The 10,202-nt window shown below is 45.4% G+C and overlaps 1 pseudogene across 1 annotated transcript; it reads right to left on the bottom strand.

Annotated features, from left to right (window-relative positions):
* Positions 1-8,236: 8,236 nt before the first annotated feature.
* Positions 8,237-9,085, bottom strand: LOC310792930 (stomatin pseudogene; annotated as a pseudogene). Its single transcript has one exon. The product of its transcript is annotated as a stomatin pseudogene (transcript).
* Between the last annotated feature and the right edge of the window lie 1,117 nt (positions 9,086-10,202).

Below are 10,202 nucleotides of genomic sequence, written 5' to 3'. Positions count from 1 at the left end.
AATAATAATAATAATAATTGCTGTATCCCTGTGTCATTTTGAGATATTGCGTCAGAAATTCAGAATAGCGCAGGGAAGAAGAGATGCACCAAGTACCTCAGGAATAACATTTTATTCTCAGAAAACCAAACAGCAACCTACATGCTGAAAACGGCAAGGTTTGAGGAAGATTTGGATTGTGCAATAAAGCAGGCCTGCTCGGTACTGTCAGTGGATGCTTGTGAAGATAACAGAGCCTTTTTCTGCTCTAGCAGAATGAGAGAGTTGAGTCAGACTCTCTCCTCGAAACCAAGTGTGGAAATAGTCGGACAAGCGAGACTATAGGAAAGTGTTTACTGAGGTCAGAAATCAAGTGAGAAGTAGGGTCACTTTCGCGTGATTTCTAACCCCACATAGGATAAGCAATAACCACGCCCTGTGGCGCCGGGATTGGCCAGGAGCATTGAAGCTTGGGACTAAAGCACCTGGGTTTTTTCATCTTTTAAAATAAAGATGTTTAAAACACTATTGCTTGTTACATTTTCAGTGCTGTACCTTTTCTCTGGGTAAGAATTGAGCTTGAAATTAACGATATGATACATTATATTATATGAGCTATGAACGTGAACACAACACCGTTTATATTATTGCATGTTTTTGTAGATTGTGTACATTGTGTAGATTACAATTATTATGCTTATTATTATTATTATTATTACTATGCTAAGGAAGGTAGGTGACCATAATTCATTTCAATGTCTCTCAATGTCCACTCTCGTAATCGCTGTCCGTTCTCAAGAGCTATTCAGTTGGTTCATGAAATCGCTGGGCTGCCTGCCCTCCAGTGTTGCTCCTGGCCAATCCCGGCGCCACAGGGCGTGGTTATTGCTTATCCTATGTGGGGTTAGAAATCACGCGTCACTTTCCCATTGACTTCTATACAATCAGACTTCTCTTTGCAGCCATAGACAAAAGGCCTATATAAAAATTCACCCCCGTACAGCAGTTGTCATGAACAGTGAAATTAGCGACAGACAGCTGAACCGGGATGTAAACATGGTTATTTCTGTTGTAAAGTCATGCATACATGGGGGGGTTGGGGAATGACTCGCTTTTGCAGCCAGCCTCAAGTGGCCATTTGAGGGACTGTGGTTTTGGGTACTTCTGCATTGACTCCATTTTCCAAGAGGAGGTTGCCGCTTGGTAGGCTACCAACTGAATGTACAGAAACATACAGAAAGATATGCAGACTTAAAACTACTTGGGTCTTGAAACGTATATATGGAGATAGATGGGAGGTTGAAGAGGGATTTTGTAGCCTTGAAACTATGAGAGATGTATTATGCAAAAGGGGGTCGAGCTCAGTATTGGGTATTATTGTAGGAGTCAATAATTTAAAGGTCCCAATTCGTGCAGCTGTAACCTCTTAAAAACGTGTGTCTCTGGTCCATAAAACATGATTCTGGATTAATTTGTCGAAAATATAGCAACCCCGTTCGTTCTGACGGAGTTGTCACTTCCTCATCTCGTCGCTTCCCAAGAATGGTCTGTTTCTATAATATATTCAGAACTAACAGTTCCCATTGGCCGCTGAGGGAGAGCCCACCCCAGGCTCCCAGCGGCCAATCAGATTAGCGTCCGTGGACCAGCACGCTAGGTTGTGTCCACAACTAACGTTAGCAACGAGCTATCGCTAACTTAACGGTTGCTACGCTAAAGAGGACATCTCAAAATGCCTAGACTTACCGAATGCACCTCCGCAGTTGCTGGATCACGTACAGTTGGCGTCGCTCCAGCTAGAAGTGTTAATTTTGTGGCTATAGACAAAATGGTGCAGGTAGCTTGTGTGAGAGAGACCGCGCGCAGTATGCTTAAGGACCCGCGTGACGTCACATTAACCCGTCTGGGGGAACAGAGTGTAAGGGGGCGTGGCTTGAAGGAGACTGCAGGGGGAAGCTGGATAGGGACAAATCCAACTGTGGCAGTTCTGAGGTTGTGACCACTCATTACAGGGAGGGATGACAGCAGTATATATGCATTTACAAGTAAAAACAGCTTTTGCACGGAATGGGACCTTTAATAAATGGTGGATAATGTTCTGAATTGTCAAAATACCCGTGAGCTGAATCATCTCATTTTTGACATGTCCTCTAAATCAAAAAGAAAACTAATTTAATAAATTTCATTATCATGAAATAAGTTTGCAGTACTACAATATCAAGGACAATAGTGTACAGTAATTTGACGTTTGGATGTGACACTTTAAGCTATTATTGTCAGTTGGTAGGCTACTACTAATTCTGTGGATGATAGATGAGTAAGACAATGACTGTTGTATCAGGACTACAGTACCTTACCAGTAATGGCTTGCGTCAGAATGAACAAGGTTTTTCCTTTTTTCTGTGTTACAACCTGTGTGCACGTGCATGCGTGTGTGTGTGTGTGTGTGTGTGTGTGTGTGTGTGTGTGTTTGTGTGTGTGTACACGCGCATACACACACACACACACACACACACATACACACTGTGAATCAACTTCGTAAAATGAAATGGAGAAAGACAGAAACAGGGCTGCCGAGAAAGAGAGAAAGCAAGCAATGAGTAGGCCTAAGGCCATGTGATTAAGTGTGTGTGTGTGTGTGTGTGTGTGTGTGTGTGTGTGTGTGTTTGTGTGTGTGTGTGTGTGTGTGTGTGTGTGTGTGTGTGTGTGTGTGTGCGTGCGTGCGTGCGTGTGTGTGTGTGTGTGTGTCTGTGTGTGTGTGAGAGAGAGAGTGCAAGTGAGCGAGCAAGTGAGAGAGAGGGAGAGAGAGGGACAGAGGGACAGAGGGAGAGAGAGGGGGAGAGAGAGGAGGGAGAGAGAGGGGGAGATATGGGGGGAGATAGAGAGAGAGAGAGATGTAGTTTCTATCCATCTATCATGAAACCACAGCCTGGTCACATGCAGTACATTAACTAGCCATTAGGAATCAATGGTTCATCCATAATGCATTATGGTCATAGGTACATTAAGAAGTCATGACATTTACAACAGATTGATGTCATCTATGGGTGGTGGTTTCGCCTGTTAGCTAAAGAGAACAGTATAAAATAAAATACATATTTTTAATAGCTTGGTTTTCACTTGCTTTCTGGAGCGTATGAATGTTGCACTTTACTTGTTCTGGCTTGGCTCTGTTGTGTTTTTGCTCTTGCTGCACTCCTTGTTATTGGCTGCTTGTGGTGACAGTAAAACTGGTGATACAGGAATCAAAGCTTAATCTACTGTCCAGTCCACTTATTATAAGTCACTAAAGATGCTAAAATACACTAGGCCTATAAACATAAAGAGGACACTGTTTTTTTGTGAGTGTGTTTTTGCAAATTTATGGGGGAATAATCAAGTGTTCTTGATTTGCTGTGATTTCCTTTTGTATTGTGATATTTTTTTCTTCTTGTCTGCTCTACTTTTTTCTTTCTCTTTTAACTAATCATTCTGAACTCATGTATTTTAGGTTGCCTTTTGTCCAGTACAGCATGCCTCTCCTGCCGCCGTCACCTCCTTTTCCACGTCCGTGCTCCACTGTTACACTGTCTAAATAGCAACTTGCGCCGCGACTAGAGTCATTTTTCCACTGTTGTTGTCAGACGAGTTGACGTCTTCTATGCAGTGTGTTTATGCGTTAAGGTTATTAGCAAATAGCCGAAACGGACGCCGAAAAGGAAAGCGGAAGTGACGGAAAAGCCACCGTCACTTCCTTTTCCGCATCCATTTCGGCTATTTGCTAATAACGTTACACTGCATAGAAGACGTCAACTCGTCTTACACCAGTGGAAAATTACTGGAAAGTTGGGGCGCAAGTTGCTATTTAGACTGTTTTTGTATTTAGACTTTAGACTTTAGAAACGGTGGACTATTAACTTCTAGGACCAGCCAAAATGACTAGCTGGGGCGTTTTCAGGGTCTGAAGACATTGGGGGTTGGGTCCAGGATATGCTGGGAAAAAGGTTCTTTAGGCTGCTCTGCTTTCATGACCCTGACCTGGAGAAGTGGCTTGAAACTGGATGCACATGACCCTGACCTGGAGAAGTGGCTTGAAACTGGACATGACCCTGACCTGGAGAAGTGGCTTGAAACTGGACATGACCCTGACCTGGAGAAGTGGCTTGAAACTGGATGCACATGACCCTGACCTGGAGAAGTGGCTTGAAACTGGACATGACCCTGACCTGGAGAAGTGGCTTGAAACTGGATGCACGGATGGATTGTGTGAATGGAAATGGAGCTCAGTCGCTTTTCAAATTTGATCCTACTGTAGCTTGCATTTTGAAATGAGGTGATAACTGACTGACTGTAACAAACATTGCTGTTTGAATGATTGATCGAATGATTGGCTGACTGGCTGATTGACTGGCTATGGACCCTTGCTTGACACACTAGCTCACTGATATTATTGACTGACTGGTGGATGTAATGACAGACTGCCAGGTCTGCCAACCATGACTTTTCACCCACTATCATTGATCAGAAATTAGAATTTGTTCAACCAACAGTTAATCATTCGGCTACTTGATTGGATTCAGAGAAATATGAACACTTCTGTGATGCCATAGTGCAGCTCAGTATTGGATTGGAGATTGTACTGTGTGTGTGTGTGTGTGTGTGTGTGTGTGTGTGTGTGTGTGTGTGTGTGTGTGTGTGTGTGTGTGTGTGTGTGTGTGTGTGCGTGCGCGTGCGTGCGTGCGTGCGTGCGTGTGTGTGTGTGTGTGTGTGCGTGTGCATGTGCGTGCGCCTCAGATTGAGACATTAGTCATAGTCAACCTATTATCAAATGGCTTACAGTAGATTGAACAAAATCAAACTTTTTGCTCGCTGATATTGGAACTTACAGAAAGTGCATCTCTATAATCCAGTGACTACGGTACATTGTGTTTTCGATTTTGATTTATTTCAATATATCTGATTCTATCTTGTGGTGGTTGTTGGCAAAAACTCGTTTTGTGAGGAAGGCCACTCTTTGGCCAAAACAGCTTAATATAAGATTAAACTTTAATGATCCCAGTGGGAAAATTTCAACAGCAAATATATGGGGTGGAAAAATAAAATAAAGTTTCAGTCTTTACCTCCTTATTTTGAACAAGGACCAACATGACAACACTGATTTGTTTATTTGTTTATTATTAAATGTATCCCCAGGCATTAGCTGACACCTAGACAACAGCTAGTCTTCCTGGGGTCCAAGACAACAATACACATTACATAACAAGCAACTGATGATGCCACAATGTCTATGACATCCCTAGCATATAAGGTCTATGACATCATCAGTGCTTTATGTCATCACTGATAATGCATTATCCACAACAGTTATGGGCCATTTGCAATCATAGGACTTACACACATCCACTGTATTTGGTGCAGAGCCAAACTGTAGAATAACATTACAGAAGTCCAGTGATGAAGGTCTCGTAAGTTGTTTTATGCTTGTCTGAAGTTTCAATGCTCAAATGGATTTCCGTCAGGTCATATCGTGTTTTTAGACAAATTCATGGGTGCACTCGACTCGAGGTTCGCTTGCATTAGGTTTCAACATGTAAAAAAAGTATCAAATATCAAAGAAAATATTGACATCTTTAGACACAGCATACGTATAAATTTGAATAGGGAATGAACACCAATATCAGCAGAATGTCGTATCACTTCCAAGGGGCTGGAAAATAATAGTCACAAAACTCAAAAATAGTATACAAGGAAATAATAGAATGCAAAACCATAGCCCTTTCTGTCCCTCACTCTATCCCTCATTTATAATTATACCGTATACAAACACACAATTGGAACCTTTCTAACAAAAGCGGTGGGCAGTAGGGGTTTGGCCAGGGTGGCAGACGGGTGTGTACACTTACCTTGCCTTGGATGCTGGAGACCAGTATCGGTGCCAAGATTCATTCATTCACTGTGCCTGCTCACCTTTTGAGACACAGTGGACACAGGGCCTGAACTAATGAGTGTAAATGCGTGTGCGCGCGCGCGTGTGTGTGTGTGTGTGTGTGTGTGTGTGTGTGTATATTGTGAACACTGAACATCATGGTAGAGGTTTTTTCCCAAATCACAAACACGGAGGCAGGGCATTGCAGTAAGTTTGTTATTATGCCTCCGCCGGCGATAGCCAGGCCGGAGGCATTAGGGATCCGGGTTGCCCGTACGTACATATGTCCGTCCGTACGTACGTACATATGTCCGTCCGTCCGTCCGTCCGTCCGTCCGATGTTCGAGGAACGCCTTGACAGAATTTCATCACATTTGCCTTAAACATCCACTTAGACTCTAGGACGATCTGATTAGATTTTGGTGGTCAAAGGTCAAGGTCACTGTGACCTCTCGAACGCCATTTTCAAGCTTGTTAACGCAATATCTCAGGAATGCCTTGACGGAGTTTCATCAAATTTGCCTCAAACATCGACTTGGACTCAAGGATGAACTGATTAGATTTTGATGGTTAAAGGTCAAAGTTCAAGGTCACTGTGACATCACACACCCAATTTCCACGCTCTGTAACATCTCAGGAGTGCCTTGATGGAATTTCTTCCAATTTGCCTCAAATGGCGATTTGGACTCAAGAATTAACTAATGGCATAAATCCGCGGTGCCGTCGTTCTAGTTTAATTAGGGATTGGTTAACCAAAAAATTGAGGGGGGGGATAACGCAACTGAAACATGAAATGAAGCCTGCGTTAGTTCATTCAAGACATGATGTCATAGTCTACGCCCCAGCTGTACCAGCTGTCAGCCTCTGTTTGGTTCACCGTTTAACCAATTCTCCAATCACAGTCATTCTCACAATAAGGCGGTCTGTTTAAATAGGGCAGCCTCTCACTCACTGATCTGTTCCCCACCTTGCTGGATCCTTGCTGGATCGTGCGGCTGCTGGCAACGCTTTGCCACCTCCACCCCAACCTCCACCTTTTAGATCAAATGCTATCATGTATTGTAGCTCTGGAGTCTGCATGGCTCAAAAAATGAACGTGTTTCCATGTCTTGCTTTTAGGCTCCCTCTCTTACTTTCCATGGTTTAAATGTATCTGGAATATTTTATTCCCATGGGGGATTCTGCTTTGTCTTCCTGCTCGGCGTAGCATGCTTGCTGAGCCGAGTTCAGGGAGAATTAAATTAATTAAATATTAAATTAAATATTAAATTAATTCTAAGAGCGGAGCCTTCAACGCCAAACATAATTGTATGCATTGTATTCATAATACAATAAATGGTTAATTCTATGACTTGAGTGTTCTTGAATGAACTTCCAATAGTTTCCGTCTTCTTAGTTAAGAGCTTAAGTCCCAGGTTATTCTTCCTCTTTTTTCAGGAAGAGACTTAAGAGTCATCAGATTGCCTACAGAAGACAAACAAGCAGTCTTTAGCTTAAACACCAACACACTGAGGAATGAGTGGAGGGTCTAACTTACCGCCCCGACCAGGTGCTTCACCGAGGAGAGTGAGCAACAGGGTGGGAATTTCGTCATTTTAGGGGCAAGGCCATCTGGCCTTCGGCCTCACACATTCTTTTAGGAAACAATGCCACATGCCAGGGCACAAAGGCATTGCTCCATTGACATCGTGAAGAGCGATTCATTTCTGAAATGTGTGTTAAAATGAGCCAATGACACATCCTTTGCATAGGGCAGGCTACATTATACTAAGACCACTGATGCTTTTAAAGCAGCAGGCTGGTAGCAGGGCACTGCTGCCAAGGTGGCCTCAGGGATCTCAGGGCATCACGGCCAGAGGGAGGGGCAACACAGGCCATGGCCTGATGGCCTCCGTGTAATTCCCATCCTGGTGAGCAACGGTGTGGGGAGACGCCGCCCGTCTTTTATACCTGCCGGCAGCTGTGTAACAAGCCAACACAGGTGTGGGTAATTCAAGCTGATGAGTGACACAGACTGGGACGTACCTCCCCTCAATCAGCTGTCCTAGAGGCTCGCTGTGTGGGCGGCGATTCTCCCCTCTGCACTCTCCTCGATGGCTGTTTCTCCCTAACCTCACCTTGTCGGCACGTAGACACACGATTGCTGACCATGTACACCTGCATATCGTGCAGGTGTACATGGTCAGCAATCGTGTAGCGGCAGGCACGAGGCCAGGGGCACTGCACTGTCCTGGGTCTTGGAAGCTGACATTGGTGCTCAGAAATCGTGGAAAGGCAGGTTCCAGGCCAGGGGCACTGTGTCCTGTGTCTTGAAAGCTGACTTTGCTGCCCAGAAATCAGGTAGCATCCTCCTCAGTGTCTGAAGGCCTGCATCATCTCCAGCGGCAGTGGGAAAATGATGGTGGAGTTTTTCTCCGCGGCGATGGTGTTGAGCGTCTGCAGGTAGCGCAGCTGCAGAGCGGACGGAGACTCGGAGATCACCAGGGACGCATCCCTCAGCGCCCGCGACGCGTTCATCTCTCCCTCTGCAGCGATCACCTTGGCTCTGGCCTCGCGTGTCGCCTCCGCCTCGGCTGCCATTGCTCTCTGCAGCTCAAACGGCAGCTTGACGTCCTTGATGTCCACCCGCTCAACCTTGATGCCCCATTCCTCTGTAGCATCGTCCAGAGTGGACTGCATACTGCGTGCGATCCCCTCACGTTCAGACAGGATGTCGGCCAGGGTCTTGGTACCCAGGACGTTCCGCAGGGTCGTCTGGGCCAACAGGCGGGTGGCTTCATTCGCGTTGGTGATGTTGGCCACAGACAGGAGGGGATTCAGGACCCGGTAGTACAATACACCATCGACACGCACAGTCACGCTGTCCTTAGTCAACACTTCTTGTGGAGGGATGTCGAAAGTGGTGGTGCGCATGTCCACGCAGATGAGGTTGTCAGTGCAGGGCAGGAGGAATAACACCCCTGGTCCTCTGGGTCCTCGCAGAATGCGCCCCAGGCGAAAGATGATGGCCCGTTCATACTCTTTCACAATATGGATGCACATCCATATGGAGAATGGAAAGGTAACCGCCAACAGTATGTATGACAGGATCACAATAAGCCCCACACCGAAGCCAAGGTCCGTGTCTCGGTTATCCAAGACCGCTTGACGTTCTCGTCTTCTAGCCTCTTTCGCTGCAACTGTCTCCTTCTCGAAGGCCATCGTTTAACGTAGTTATTCAGAGACAGAAAGTAATAATCTAGTTTTGATGTTGGTTCAGCGGTAGCCTCTGCAGGGAAGGATTTATGACATCGCTGATGATTTCACAATGACTATGACATCATCAAAGTCTATCATACATCACCAGATGACATCTTTACTGATGACACCCATTCAATTATATCACTTAACACATTCACTGCCAGCCATTTTTTTTTTACTGTAGGTAGCTTCTGCCAAGCCGTTTTTTGAGGATTCTGGCTCATTTTACAAGAGCCGAGGATAATTTTCTGCTTGGACTTTGTGAACACGAAGTTCACAAAAGTACTAATAGAATGTGTGCTTTCTCTGTCTAAAAGAGTTAGTTTGTAGAGTTAGTAGTTATGTAGATATTAGCCGTTGAGTACAGCATGGTTTCAGTGTCTGAGACAGGAAGCTGAGATAATCGCAGTTTTGTGAAATTCAATCAAACAGGCAGAACAGTCACTTTAACCATTTATTTTTGGCATCAGTGAGAGATCAGACATCTGAACAATATAGTTCTGAACACCCTCTCCCTTAAACTCCTCCCTCCGTGGGCGTGTCTGGTGGCGTTTGTCACAAGCCAGTTTCTCCTGCCTGTCTGAGCAGTGAGCAGCCTCCCTCTCTGGCGGCCCCTCGTCGGCGAGTGTGGCGAGTGTGGACTGTGGATGGGACTCAAACGTTTCTTGGATTTTCGGTTGAGAGCTTTGATGAAGCTTTGTGCGATTCTAGGCTTTATGCTGCCCACCCAATCTATTTTTGGAACCCCCCACCCTTGTGCGCCCGTGTGTAGCAGCGTGAAAGCGTTTTCACCTACAGTATGAGAATGAGGCTCGTTCGTTTCTGGGTTATCGGAATGCGTGCGATTCTGGCCTTTCTGCGGGTGTTTCAAAGTGTGTTTCACCCATAATCTATTATGCAAATTTGCAATCCCCCACGCCAGCACCGCTCTCCGCTCTCGGTGTGCTGCTCTGCTGGCGCGGCCGCTCTCGGCGAGTCTGGTGACTGATGACTGTAAAATCGCCAAGCCATTTCCTTGAGAATGGCTTTCTCCCGCGGCTGTTTTTGGTTGGCATTCTCTCTGTCGGGAGAGCACTGT

This window comes from Poromitra crassiceps (assembly GCF_964638095.1).
Source record: "Poromitra crassiceps genome assembly, chromosome: 18".
Classification (NCBI taxonomy): Eukaryota; Metazoa; Chordata; class Actinopteri; order Beryciformes; family Melamphaidae; genus Poromitra; species Poromitra crassiceps.
The sequence above is the reverse complement of the archived record's forward strand: the minus strand, read 5'-3'. Positions and strand labels throughout refer to the sequence as shown.